The following is a 15104-nucleotide window of genomic DNA, read 5'->3' as shown; positions in this document are numbered from 1 at the left end:
TTTTGTTGTTGTTGTTATTGTTTTGGGGACAGGGTCTCACTGTACTTCAGGCTGGCCTGGAACTCGCTATGTACCTTAGGCTAGTTTCAAACTCATAGCAATCCTCCTGACTCAGCCTTCTAGGTGTTGGGATTACTAGCTCTAGCTACCACAATCAAACAAGACATGAGCTTTAGGTTAAAACAGAGGAAGAATTAGAATAAGAAGTCTGGGTCAGAGTGTGGCCCTGCCTCATGACTTTAAATCTGTTCATTCCTGTTACAACCATAAGGGATCAATCTTAGGTTCCTTACTCGATCTGCTCCAGGATGTAGCTTCTCATCTCAAGGGCCATTTTCCCTGCAGGCTCCACATAGCTGGGGGTGGCTGATGAGGGGGCTTCAGTCCTTTGTCACAGAAGTGTTTAGAGATCAGTCCTATTGGTTCTGACACCCAAATGACTCAAGGAAAAAAGTCAGAGGCAGTGATCTCCACACAGTCATCTCTGTGCCTCCAGGATGGCCAAAGGATAAAATGGTTACATATTACTTGTTTCTTTGCTGCTGTGACCAGCTACCTGACAAAGAACAAGTGAACAGAAGAATTTATTTTGGCTCACAGTTTGAGAGGACACAATCCATCATGATGAAAACATGGATGAAGGGAAATGGCTCTTCACATTGTGCCCATAGTCAGGAAGCAGAGACATAAATACTGCTGCCCAGCTGACTTTTTCCATTGGATGGCGTCAGCCACATCACAGCTTGGCCCTCCCTCACTTAAACCTCTCTAGGAACACTGTCAAAAACATGCCTAGAGGTGAATCTCCTAGGCAATTCTAAATCCAGTAGACAATGAAGACAGGCAGAGTCAAGCAGAAACCTGACCCCAGGTAAAGGAGACAGACTCAGATAGGAGGGCATAACCCAGAAACCAGGAAAGTGACGAGGGACCACTGTGGAGGGACCAGGAGTAGGAATCTCAGGATACAGGGGATAGGAAGGGAGAAATGGGGAGAATGGGGAGGATGGCTTTAGTCAGGGAGCAAAGGGATGTCAGTGCAGCACAGGGGACAGGAGCAACAAATAGCACTTAAAGATGTTTGAAAATCGATAAGGCATTATTTTATATGTACCTAAAATTACACATACTACATACATCTACCAAATCAAGCTATGCCACTTAAGCTGACAATGTGCCCTACATAAGCCACAGACACTATCTAACAAAAACCCCAACACCAAGCATAAGAAACCCCCTTTTCTAGCCGGATCTGACAGAAAGTCCCTGCACCCTACCCCTGACACACACACACACACACACACGCGCGCGCACACACACACACACACACACACACACACACACACACACACACACAAGGTCTAGTTTTCATAGCACCAAAGGTGCTATGCTACCTGCCAAGTAAAGAAAGCAATTAAAACTCCTTTCCAGCTGTGTCAACTATAAACTGTAACAATTGCCAGCATGGCAAGATATCCCTAAGGTTTGCAATAGTGGCATTCCTATCTTGACAGTAACCAACAGCTGTCTAACTGGACTTAAAGCCTGCTCAACAGGAGGGAAATCATGCTTGGTTGGAAATCCAGACGACTACCCAGGGCTGGTGAGATCACAGAGCTTAAAGAACCTACTACTTCCACTTGACTAGACCAGTATAATTTCTGACTGCATTCCGAACTTTGTCCTTGAACCCACAGGTAAGTGTGGCTCTCACCCCTCATCAAAGAAGCTTCCCTTTGTAGTAGATGAACACCATCACAGAAAATCACAACTGGTCAAAATGTAGAGGACAGCTGATTCAGGAGTACCCTGCCCCAGTGGATGCATCTATAACACAGCTCCTGCACCTAAGGCTCAGGGACCATTGCAGAAGAGGGGACAGGAAGATCGTTTGAGGTCAAGGATACCCTGTCTCAAAAAGACCAAAACAGGGACTGTAGGGCTGGCTCTGCAGTTAAGAGTAGGTGCTGCTCCTGTAGAGGACCTGAGTTCAGCTCCCATCACCTACATCGGGCTCACAACTGCTTTTAACTCTAACTCCAGGCTTCTGTGGACACCTGTACATGGACACATGTGTACATATAAATACAAATAAAACAAATTTTTCTAAAAGGCCAAGCTAAAGAAATAACCATCAAGTAGATGCCCATGACCCTGAAGATATTGATTCCTCTTCCCCATGTAGCAACATGGACTAGCTTTCTCTGCCTCTCTCTCCCTCCCTCTTTCTCTCTGACAGTTTCATATGGCCTGGGATGGCTTTGAACTCACTATGTAGCCAAGAATTATATTTGTTTTGTTTTGTTTTGTTTTGTTTTCCGAAACAGGGTTTCTCTTTATAGCCCTGGCTGTCCTGGAACTCACTCTGTAGACCAGGCTGGCCTAGAACTCATAGAGATCTGCCTGCTTCCCGAGTGCTGAGATTAAAGGCAAGAATTCTATTTATTTATTCTTATTTTTATTTTATTATTAATTTTTTTGAGACAAGGTTTCTCTGTATAGCAGCCCTGGCTGTCCTGGGACTGGCTTTGTAGATCAAACTGGCCTCGAACTCACAAAGATCCTCTGCCTCTGCCTTCTGAGTGCTTGGATTTAAGGCTGCACCACCACCGCCTGGCTAAGAATTCTATTTTTTAATAGATGAAGCAATTTATTAACAAAGCAGACTTTGTTCTAATGCTTCTTGTTGGCAGCTGCCACCTGCCTTGAGATCCTGTCAAGATTTCTCTGTGCCTGAGGTGTTAGCTTGTAGCCTCCAACCTGATCTTCAACCACTTTCAGCAATTTTAAGATTTTGGAGGATCCCTTGGGCCACACTCTTGGAGCCTCAACTGAAGTCATTGAGCCTGATGCCTGCCTAGATCTCAGTCATGACACCAACGCACCACCCCAGAGGTACAGGGACTGTGATGTGGAAATAGTTGATGTGTAGAAACAGTTCTCATCATCATTGGGAGCAAGCTCTTTGGTCAATTGGACTATGGCTACCCATTGGGGATTTGTTGTAGAATATTATTTTAAGGTGTATTACTTTTGTTTATGTTGCATTTGTTTAACTCTGTGAAGCTGTGTTACTGTGCCTGTCTAAAACACCTGATGATCTAATAAAGAACTGAACCTCCAATAACAAGGCAGGAGAAAGGATAGGCAGGGCTGGCAGACAGAGTATATATAAAAGGAAAAAAACTGGGAGGAGAGATTTAGGAGCCAGAGAAGGAGGAGGACTCCAGGGGCCAGCCACCCAGCTACATAGCAAGCTACAGAGTAAGATTTGCAGAAGTAAGAGAACAGGATAATTTGAGACAAGGAAAGCTGGCTAGAAACTAAGACAAGCTAAGGCCAGGCATTCATAATTAAGAATAAGCCTCTGTGTGTGATTTATTTGGGAGCTGGGTGGCAGGACCCCCAAAAGAGTGAAAACCACCAACAACAGGGACTTTCAGTTTTGGGTATTTTTAAGGAAGGCCACCGGAGCTCTGAAGACCTCCTGCTGATTGACATCGTTTTCAGTAACTCCAGGCATCCTGTACCCTCTGAGCTACCAGCAAGGGGAAAAGACTCAACAGCGATCTCGAACTGCTCATCTTCCTGACTCTACCTCCCACGTACCAAGACTGCAGGCGTTCACCATTATGCTCAATTTATGCTGTGATGGAGAATAAAAGCCAGGGCACTAGATGCTAGGCAAGCACACTGCCAACTTAGCTGCAGCCCGGAACCCCGATTTTCTTCATCGGTGCCTTTTCTTATGGCTGAAATCAAGTGCTTGACAAGAAGGACCGTAAGGGGAAAAGGGTTGATTTTGGCTTGCAGTTCAAAAGGTTATTGTTCTTAATGAGGCAGGCATGGTGGCAGGAGTGTGAAGCTGATAGCCAAGGTGTGTTCCTATGCAGGAAGCACAAAATGGACAGGAAGTGGGGTTGGGCTATAAAACCTCAAGACCAGCCCCTAGTGATCGACTTCCTCCCACAAGGATCCGCTCCCTAAAGGTTCCACGACCTTCCAGAACATCGCCACCAACTGGGGACAAGTGTTCAAACACATGAACCTTTTGGAGACATTTCACAGTCAAACCACAACAACCACAGAATGCAAGAAAAACCTCAGGAGGAGGTGACTGTCATCCCAGCTCTTGGGAGGTGAAGGCAACAGGATCAGTATTCATGAACATCCTCAGCTACATAATGGGTTAGGGACCAGCCTGGGCTAGATAAAAATCTGTCTTTAAAAACTGAAAGAGCTGGGCGGTGGTGGCGCACGCCTTTAATCCCAGCACTCGGGAGGCAGAGCCAGGTGGATCTCTGTGAGTTCGAGGCCAGCCTGGGCTACCAAGTGAGTTCCAGGAAAAGGCGCAAAGCTACACAGAGAAACCCTGTCTCAAAAAAACTGAAAAGAAAAATCCCAAGAACGAGAGACACAGGTTATCTCTGAGTCAGAAGCTGGCGTAAAGGGGTAAGGGGTACAGCACTCGACAGACAGTACTGACAGGCCATCGTGTTCTCCTGCACTTCACACCGTCCCTGCTGTTCATCGCTGCCTAACTTTGTAGGTGAACTCTGAAAAGATCGAACCCAAAACAACCTAGTCAGAAGCAGATGAGGAAAGGGCAAGAGGAACGCCATAGAAGGGGCACTAAGAGCTGCTTTTCTGAGGGCTGGAGCGATGGCTAGAAGGTTCAGAGTGCCTGCCGCTTTTCCAGGGGATGCCAGTTCCGGGTCTGGCAGCTCACAGCAGCTTGAGCCTTGAGTTCCAGCCCTCTTCTAGCCCGGTGCCCTCCCCTGGCTGCCGCTCGTGCACACACTCACATACAGATGTGTATAACTAAACATGAACCAGAAGCAGCCTGTGCTCAAGAGCGCGAGCGTGGGATGACTGAAGCCGAAGAGAGCCCGGAAGCTCCGCCTTCATTCCGGCTGGCTCAGCACCACACTCAGTGAGCGGCTCCATCCTGTACAGGTGTGACAATCGCTCAGGCAGTGTCTGTCTGCCTAATTGCCTCACCCCCTCTCAGGGCACAAAGGTAACCACTGACATAAATCTGCAGCCACTTTGGATTCCAAGAGCTGTAAAAGCTGGCAGGACAGGACCCCACCCCAGACGGGGGCAATTATCTCAGGGGTGAGGTTGCCCTGGGGCAGATATGTTCACCTCCTGAGAACCAGCTTGACTTGAGCATTACAGACTTCTCTGGAATACCTTGCAGATCTAGAGTGGAGACAGTGATGAAGCCATCCCTGCCCTGACCAGGGCTGCAGACTCAGCAACACCTCTTCCTCTCCTGCTCCAGTTCTTCCTTTGCTTAAACACAAAGCTCATGTGCCGTGAAGGTGAACTCTAGTCATAGGACCCCCAGATCTGTTCCTCTTTCAACATGTTGAGTAAATCTCTGTTTTCTACCATGACTGTCTCTTTTACTTATTGGCTGCCAGGATGCATGGCCCATTCAGCCTGCTGGGACTTCAGCAACCCGGTCTTCTGCCCTAAAACTCCTAACTATGAGACAATATGTAAAGGGGGGGGGGGGGGAGGATTCAGAGAAATCTACTTCCAACTACAGCCCCAAATAACCTCCTTCTCCAATGAGTTGACTGAAGTCAGCAACAAGGTTTATAACCTGAGACAATGACTAAAAGACTCCTCTGCTAAGTTTTTGAGACAGGATTTTGTGTAGCTCAAGCTAGTCTCAAACTCTCCAGGCAGCCACAGATGATCTGGAACTCTGCATGTCTCCGCCAGCTGTGTGCCACCATGCCCAGTGTTTATGGGTGCTTCATGTACGACAGCCAAGCACTCTACAAACCCAGCTTCATGCCCAACCCCCCTCCGCAAGGTTATTAATCATCCTTGAATGAAAAGTCTACAGGAGCACTGTGAACTACAATCCACAGAGGGAAGCTCATTCCTGCACCAAAGCTCAGAAGTTCTTGAGTGTGGCAAGCTAGAATGTTGTAGATCTAGAGCAAAATTTATCTTGAAGCCATCGTTAATCCCCTTAACAGTCACATATGACCTACTTGTAAATACAGAGTAAGTAACTTATTACCTGCTTTCTGTACTTGACGTAACATCCTTTGACTATTCAGTAAAATCTTTGGACTATATTTTTAGCAGATTACTAGCTTCCACCATTCTCATCCATCTTTTGCCTCTGGGCTTTTGTCTTTCTCTATTCTATGTCCCTCTCTTTCTTTCTTACTCTGTGGCTTGCTGTGTAGCTGGGTGGCTGACCCCTGACGTCCTCCTCTCCTTCTCCTAGTCTCACTCCTTCTCTTCTCTTTTTCTCCTTCTATTTATTCTCTCTGCCTGCCGGCCCTGCCTATCCTTTCTCCTGCCTTGCTATTGGCCGTTCAGCTCTTTATTAGACCAATCAGTTGTTTTAGTCAGGCAAAGTAACACAGCTTCACAGAGTTAAACAAATGCAACATAAAAGAATGCAACACATCTTTGCGTCATTAAACAAATGTTCCACAGGATAAACATATGTAACACATCTTCAACTAATATTCCACAACACTGGACCTATTTCTTAACCTTACCTCCAAGATGCCCAACATCATTAGATAACATATAAAAGCTATAGCAAAGATGTCTCCTCTTTGCTGTTACCCACCTTACTGCTGTCCCCCTAAAGCATTTGGTAAACAGTAAATTATGACTTTTTTTTTTTTTGGTTCTGTCACTGTGGAAGTTCATATAACAATTTCCACAATCTGAAACTACCTAAGTCTTTTTTTCCAGGCCCTGACCCACTGTGTTCGGCTAGGAGTAAACTCACTCTTACTCTGCTTGAGGGGATAACAATGTTTCAAATCAAGTTTTGACATCTGGGGACTGGCCAACAAAAGGCCACCTGTTCCCCTCTGAGGATTACTTGGCAAGCCCTGATCGTAGGTGGGGAACTTCAGAGCTACATGACTATGCTTTGTGATGAACATGTACATCCAGGCAGGCGTTCCGGGGAAGGCCTCTATCATGATTTTTCAGGGACACCAGCAAGTCCCAGCAGGGAACCCGGGGATGCAGTGGGCATGTAAGTGTAGGAGGCGTAGAAGTGCAGGGAGCGTGGGAGTTGATGGAGCAAAGTGAAGCTTCGAAAGCTGGGGGTATGGAGGAGGGTGGGTCTGGCTGTCACAGATCAAAGATCAATTGTCCCCCCACCACCACCAAAAATAGAAAACTAGTCATCAGGATTGGTGGCTCATGCCTGGAGTTCTAGCACTTCAAAGGCTGAGGCAGTAGGATTGCTCAGTTCAAGGCCTGCCTAGGCTACAAGATATCTTATCTTAAGAAAAGGGACAGACACACACACACACACACACACACGCGCACACACACACACACTTGAAAATGCTGCCTACAGTTGTTTCTGTTCTGTTTTGCTTTACCTAGTCTTGGGGAAAGGAGGAATAAACAGCCACAGAAAAGAAGTATTTCCAGTCATTTTAATAAGTGAATGAAAATCATTATTTTTCATGCTTAAGTTTTAATAAAAATATAATTACATAATCTCCTCCTTCCCTTTCCTCCCTCCAACCCCTCAATGTACATCCCCCTCTCAAATTCATGGCCCCTCTCTCTTTGATTATTACTGTTTTATACACACACACACACACACACACACACACACACACACACAAATACAACCTGCTGTTTTAGCCTAATGTTGCTTGTGTGTATATGATTTCAGGACTGACAACTTGGTTCTGTGCAACCAGTTAGGGAGCTCATCCTTGGGGAAGACTAATTCTCCTCTTGCAGTCTTTAGCTGCCTGTAGTTCTTTGTCTAGGAGTGGGATCCCATCAGATTTCTCCCATCCACTTTAGCTCTGACATTGGTGTTGTCATTGTCTAGGTCTTCTTCAGGCAGCCACATTGTTGAGGTGTCATGTGTTGTGGGGTACCCCCCAAAGAAGACTGCTCAAACATGAGTGTAAGCCAATAGAAAGTCTTTATTAGTTGGCCAGCGACTACACTGGGTATTCAGGATCCCAGTGGAGCCTCAAGTATTTTTAGGGTGCATTTTTAAGCACAAAACCCTTATGCTGGGTTGCCATACTTTATTTTACAAGAACAGTTAGCCAGAAGCAGAACTACAGAAGCCAAAAAGCACGATTAGTACATTTAGAGATGTTCCCAGAACTATGGGCTTTGATGGATTAGGTCTTTGTTTTCATCTTGGCAGGTGGTGCTGCCTACATGCTGAGTTTTATGGCCTGAATGGTACGTCCATCACAGAGTCAGTTGTGCTAAGGTCTGGGGGTCCTGCTACATGTGGATGCAGCTTCCCTGTCACTTCTAGGAGACACAATCTCACAGCTGGCTTCCTGGTTCTCTGGCTCTTCCAGTCTTCCTGTCCCTCTTCTGTGATGGTTCCTAAGCCTTAGGTGCAGGAGCTGGATCAGTTTTCTCTGACTTTTGATCAGGTGTGTTTTCTATGATGGTGCCCATCATGGTGCACACCTCTGCAAAGGGAAGCTTCTTTGACAAGGGGACAGTGCCACCCTTCTCAGGCAACTAGAGCTGGAGAGCCACGCTCTTTGTCTTTCATCACTGTGTGCTCAGTTTAACCTACATCCCCACCGTCAGGAAAAGCTGGGCATCTTTGAGGTAAGGTTAAGAAACAGGTCCAGTGTTGTGGGATATTAGTTGAAGATATGTTACATTTGTTTATCCTGTGGAACATTTGTTTAATGTTGCAAAGATATGTTGCATTCTTTTGTGTTGCATTTGTTTAACTCTGTGAAGCTGTGTTACTTTGCCTGTCTAAAACACCTAATTGGTCTAATAAAGAGCTAAACAGCCAATAGCTAGGCAGGAGAAAGAATAGGTGGGGCCGGCAGGCAGAGAGAATAAATAGAAGGAGAAAAAGAGACGAGATCAAGGAGTGAGAATAGGAGAAGGAGAGGAGGACATCAAGGGTCAGCCACCCAGCTACACAGCAAGCCATGGAGTAAGTAAGAAAGAGAGGAACATAGAATAGAGAAAGATAAAGCCCAGAGGCAAAAGGTAGATGGGATAATTTAAGTTAAGAAAAGCTGTCTATAAACAAGCCAAGCTAAGGCCGGGCATTCATAAGAAAGAATAAGTCTCCATGTGATTATTTGGGAGCTGGGTGGCACTCCCCCAAAGAGTAAAGAATGAAAAAACCAAACAAATAAAAAACAACAGTCCAGTGAGCAACTTTATTGTGACAATAAAGTTGTGAGCAACTTTATTCCCAGCACTTGAGATCCAGAGGAAGGTGGATTTCAGTGAGTTCCATGCATGCATAGACTACATAGTGAGAGCCTGTCTAAACAAACAAAAACTAAATTAATAGAAGAAATAAGTCAACTTTAAGTCCTTGCAGCAGTTTAGAAAAAAATCTTTTCAAATGTTCTAATCTAAACAAATCTAGTCACATGACAAATTTATCTATTTATTTTTACATTTATTTCTTTATTTGTGTGTGTGTGTGTGCCACAACGTTCACGCAGCAGGCAGAGCACAACTTCTGGAAACTGGTTCTCTCTACCATGTAGGAATAGGTTCTGGGGATAAAGTCTGATCATCAGGCTTGCCAGCAAGGACCCTTACCTGCTGATCCACATCTTGCTGATGTGAGAAGTAAAATAATCCTAAGAGGTGATGATGCCTGATGATTTAAGACATCAGCAGCCGGGCGGTGGAGGCGCACGCCTTTAATCCCAGCACTCGGGAGGCAGAGCCAGGCGGATCTCTGTGAATTCGAGGCCAGCCTGGTCTACAGAGTGAGATCCAGGGAAGGCGCAAAGCTACACAGAGAAACCCTGTCTCAAAAAACCAAAAAAAAAAAAAAAAAAAAAAAAAAAAAAAAAAAAAAAAAAAAAAAAAGATATCAGCATTGTCTGTGTGCTTCCTCCTTGTTCCTTTGTATCATATGAATGATTATACAAATGAGATTATTGTTATAAAAATGCTTATCAAAATGAGGTTACTGCTACCACAGCCAGTGTTGCCCATCAGTTCAGACTGCAGTGATCTCCCTGCAAAAACAGCCTTCCCTGGGTTGGGGATGTAGCTAGTCAGTGGAGTGCTCGCCTAGCAAGGAGGAAGACCTGTGTTTGACCCCAGCACCTCCTGGAATCCTAGGACTGGAAAGACAATCTCAAATTCAACATCATCCTTTCCCACAAAGCTTCTCCACTTGCTACCAGAGAAAAGTTTGCGGTTGCAGTTAGAACTGGTTTGCCTCTTAACAGACTGCTTGAGGTTCTTCTGACGTTACCCACACCCTAAAGTTCATAATTACTCCCATGATGGAATCATTTTTCTCCCAACCCTTACCTCCAATTGTGTCCTCTATTCCCCCACCCCCAATCTTTACAGAAAGTGAGGTAAGTTTACTCTGAGGCTTCCAAATTCTGGCTCAATTTATCTGAGTCATTTGGTGGTCCGACTGTGTTGCCTTTGTCCGAGGAACAAAGAGCTTGAGTCAAACCTAGCTCTCTGGTAGCTTTGTAATTCCTTGGCTGTGGGGCTACCCTTTGCAAGCCAAATACCCCTACCCCCCACCCTCCGACCAACACAGCCACAAAGAATCTGTAAAGACCTTGAGTTAATGAGCTCGGGAGTGACAGCCCAGTACTTCCAAACGTCCTGTGGAGAAAGCAACCACTTCGAATCTTTCCAGTTTCTTGCATTCTTTCACACAGTTGCCTTACATTTGTGCTGGATTCTTGTGGTGGGAGTTGCTAGTGTCCTGCCGAGCAGTCTTCTTTCGGCCTTCCGATTTGATTTCTCTCTTGGCAGATTGGCATTTTGTAAAATGTCAGATCAGTATCAGGCATGCTAAATAATATGTCCTATCTGTGAGCCCGTCCACTGTGACAAGAACTTCAGATGCATTGAATCTCTCTTCATCCTCAAGCCAGTCTTTGAGCACTTGCACTTACGTTTCAGATGTGAAACCTTCACCCTGGTAACCGTCCCTGAGACGTACATGAGCGTGAAAATAGTTTTGATGACAGGTTCAGTTAGAGGGTTTAATCCAAATTGCCATCATCTACTACTGCCATCTGCTGGTGGCAGGCAGAGTTGCAGCACTCAAACCATTGCTATGTGCAGGGATCAAGGTTAGGTTTACACCAGTGCCTGACACTTTGTAGGCGCTCAATATTTGGGAAATGAACAAATGGAGATCTTGACAGCATAGACTCTTTCTGTGTTGCCCAGAAGAGTCTTAAGCTCTTACACTCAGGTGATCATCATGCCTTTCACTTCTCACGTACCCCTAGCTCAAGAGAATTTGATGTTTTGAAATGGAGTCTTGCTATGTAGCCCAGGCTAGCCTCAAACTGGCAATCCTCTTGCCCCAGCTTTTGAAGTGCTAGGATAATGGTTATATACCAACACACACAGCTCTCATGATGCCTTCAAAAATACACCAATTACTCCACACACAGCAATGATTTTGTTTATCAACAGTTACTGGCTCTGGATTCGCATGCTGCTTATTACCTCTTATAATTTTAATCTGGTGTGAAGTTAAGAGCCCCCTCATTTAAATGACATGGTTTCAAAAGGAAATTTGTGTGTGTGTGTGTGTGTGTGTGTGTGTGTGTGTGTGTGTGTATACATACACATGTGTATGCAGATGCGTGTGCATGTGGAGGTCAGAGGTAGATGTCAAGTATCTCTTCTATCACTTTCCATTTTGATTTTGGAGACAGGATCTCTCACTGAAGCTGGAGCTCACCAGTGGTCAAGACTGGCTGACCAGGGTTCCTTGTCTTCACCTCATGTGCTGTTGTGTAACAGTTTCCTCTGAAACATTCCATCCTGCAGGGATGTCCTTAAACTAGAAGGCAAACAACTCAAAGGAGCTTCAGGAAGTCCCTGAAACTGACCAGATTCACTAGGCTCCTCCCTGCCAGAGGAAGCAATAAAAGCTGAGAGTCCCTTTGAGAATTAGCCAGACAGAGCTGCAAAGATTTTAACAAGCCATCCTGCAAAGGAGATTCAGACAAGAAAAGCTGCAAAGAAAACTCTAAGAACAGACCAGCTGACTGGAAGAAGCAGAAACCAGCTGAGTTGCCTGGATGAAGTTTAGAGCAATTGAGGCACTTGGAAAGGATACTGTGCAACCTGCTGAGTGAGCTGCCTGCAGGGTGAGCAGTGTGCTCCATTTCCCCAGATTTGTAAGCTGTCACCTATGCTTGGATGGGCTTGAATGATGTAGCTGTCTTTGGGTCATTTCTATTCGTAACATTACACCCATATTCTTATAAGTAACTCCAGTAAAACTCATTCACCAAGTTGGAGTTCATGATATCCATATTTTGGTCTGTCATGGTGTCTTCTATTGCAGTGAAGAGACAACATGGCCACAGCAACTCTTACAAAGGAAAAACATTTAATTGGGTAGCTTACAGTTTCCGAGGTTTAGTCCATTATTATCATGGAGGGACATGGAGGCATGCAGGCAGACATGGTGCTGGAGAAGGAGCTGAGAGTAAAGAAGGAGCTACATCTTGATCCCTCAGGCAACAGGAAATGATCTGAGTGTCACACTGATTGAAGCTTGAGCAAAGGAAACCTCAAAGCCCACCCCTACAGTGACACACTTCCTCCAATAAGGCCACACCTACTTCAACAAAGCCATACCTCCTAATAATGCCACTCCTTATGAGTTTATAGGGACAAATTACATTCAAACTACCACACGTGGGTTTCCCATCTGGGGTGAAGAGACGTGTGTTGCATCTCCCCAGGAAAAGTTTTCTCACACAACATATGCCCAGCTTTTTACGTGGATACTGGAGATTTGAACTCAAGAACTCATTGGGTTTGATTCCCAGTACCCACATAGTGGTTCATAACCATCCATAACTAATTCCAGGGGATCTGATACCTTCTTCCATCCTCTGCAGGTACCAAGTGAGCATGTGATGCACGGACATACATGTAGGCAACATGCACATAAAATAAAATAAATGTTAATACACAGTAAGCACTCTGCCTGCTGAGCTCCCTCCCTGACTCCATAGGAAAAACAGTCGTTTCAGAGCCGGAAAATCCTGGCTGGCGTCCTCATGCCCAACTTCAAAAGATGGTGATGGGAGTGTGTAGAAACAGTGCAGGAAATAGAGCCCCTTTGTTTCACGCAGGGCTTAGAATACCTAACATGTGGTCATGCATTAGAAATTGTGTGAGGAATGATCTGTCCAGCTGGATTAAGCTGCTCAGGCTGTCAGCACAAAATACTCTTGTGGATTAAACAGTACAGCCCATGTCTTGGTTGTTTTTGTTTTTTTCAACTCAACACAACCTAGAGTTAACTGTGAAGAGGGAACCTCAGTTGAGAAAATGGCTCCATAAGATTGGCCTGTGGGCAAGGCTCTGGGGCATTTTCTTGATTGATGATTGATATGGAAGGGCCTAGCTCACTGTGTGGTGCCATACCTGGGCAGGTGGTTTGGAGGTATATAAGAAAGTAGGCTGAGCAAGCCATGGGAAGCATATCAGTAAGCAGCACACTTCCACGGCTTCTGCTTCAGTTCCTGCTTCTGAGTTCTAGCCTTGAGCTCTGCCCTGGCTTCCCTCAGTAACAGAGTGTAACCTAAGAGTTGTAAGCCAAAACAAACCCTTTTCCTTATAAGTTGGGTCATGGTGTTTTATCACAGCAATAACTCTAAGACATCTATTTTCTTACAGTTTTAGAACCTACAAGCTGAAGAATAAGGTGTGTGTGTTCATGTGGCATTTCTTGGTGAGTTGGTACTGGGTGGGAAAAGGGAGATTCTTATCATTGTACTAATCCTCCTGGATTAGGTCCTACATACATAGGTGAAAACATCTGGTGAGTGAGTTTTAGCGAAGCAGGGAAGTCTCTGCTGTAGGTCTCAGATGCTGTCTGATAACAGTCTTGGGTTGGGGGGCTGTGGAAGGTAGGAGTTTGTTAATATTTCCCAAGAAGTTTTTCCTGGTAGTGGTAGGGCAGACTGAAGTGGGCAATCAGTGGTTACTAAAGGGATTAAAGAGAGCTCAAGCTAATCTTGGCTCTGAATTTGTAACATTCCAACTCTCTATAGTCACAAAATTGTTTTAAACTGTTTATTATTTATTTGTTTAAATTTTTTTCAGTTTTATGTGCGTGGGTGTTTTGCCTGTATGTGGGGCTGTGTACCACATGCATGCCTGGTGCCCAGGGAGGCCAGAAGAAGCCATCAGAGACTTACTGCATTTTCATGTGTTTGTGTCGCCATAATTTGTTACCAGCAGTAGTATCATTTCTACCCATCTCTCCATAGTTGTGGTAATCATAACGTCTTCATTTAACTTTTAAAATACTTTATTTAATTTGTATGAGTATTTTGCCTGTATGTATGTCTGTGCATCACTTCTGTGCCTAGCTCCCCGAGAAGGCCAAAAGGCAAAAGGCCAAAAGAAAGTGTTTGATTCCCCTGAAATTGGAGATATAGATAATTGTGAGCTGTCATGTGGGTGCTGGGACTCAAACCCAGGTCCTCTGGAAGAGCAGCCAGTGCTCTTAATCAGTGTAACATCTCTCCAGTCCTTTGATTCAATTTTTCTTTCTTTCTCTTTTCTTTTCCTTTCTTTCTTTTTTTTTTTTTTTTGAGACAGGGTTTCTCTGTGTAGCCTGTCTGTCCTGGAACTTGTTCTGTAGACCAGGCTGGCCTAAGTGCTGGGATTAAAGGTGTCCACCACCACACCCAGCTCTTGATCTAATTTTTAAACCTAATTAATGAATCAATTAACAGGGATTTGAGCTGCACACTCAAGAATGCTTTCCACTAAGCTACATCCTGAGCCTGATTTATTTCATTTAAACTGTGAAGTAAACTATAATGCTTCTTTCTCATTCTTTTGGCGGTACTGGGGATCAGACCCAGGGCTTTCTCTATACTAAAGTAAGCACCCTACCATGGAGCTACAGCCTCAGCTCTTGTTCTAGGGCTTTTATTTTGAGACAGGTCTCACTAGACTGCCTAAACTGACCCTGACTCCCTGTAGCCCACAGGATTTTGAATTTGAGATCCATCCGCCTTGTGGCAATGGGTGTGGCCTCTTAATTTTAGTTTTAATTTTTGGGTTGTTTGTTTTGAGACACTCTTGCTGTGTAG

General features: G+C 44.9%; 1 pseudogene; it reads right to left on the bottom strand.

Annotated features, from left to right (window-relative positions):
• Window positions 1-2673: 2673 nt before the first annotated feature.
• LOC131911003 (small ribosomal subunit protein eS19-like) lies at window positions 2674-3523 on the bottom strand (annotated as a pseudogene).
• Between the last annotated feature and the right edge of the window lie 11581 nt (window positions 3524-15104).

The sequence above is a fragment of the Peromyscus eremicus genome, chromosome 5 (genome assembly GCF_949786415.1).
Source record: "Peromyscus eremicus chromosome 5, PerEre_H2_v1, whole genome shotgun sequence".
Taxonomy (NCBI): domain Eukaryota; kingdom Metazoa; phylum Chordata; class Mammalia; order Rodentia; family Cricetidae; genus Peromyscus; species Peromyscus eremicus.
The sequence above is the reverse complement of the archived record's forward strand: the minus strand, read 5'-3'. Positions and strand labels throughout refer to the sequence as shown.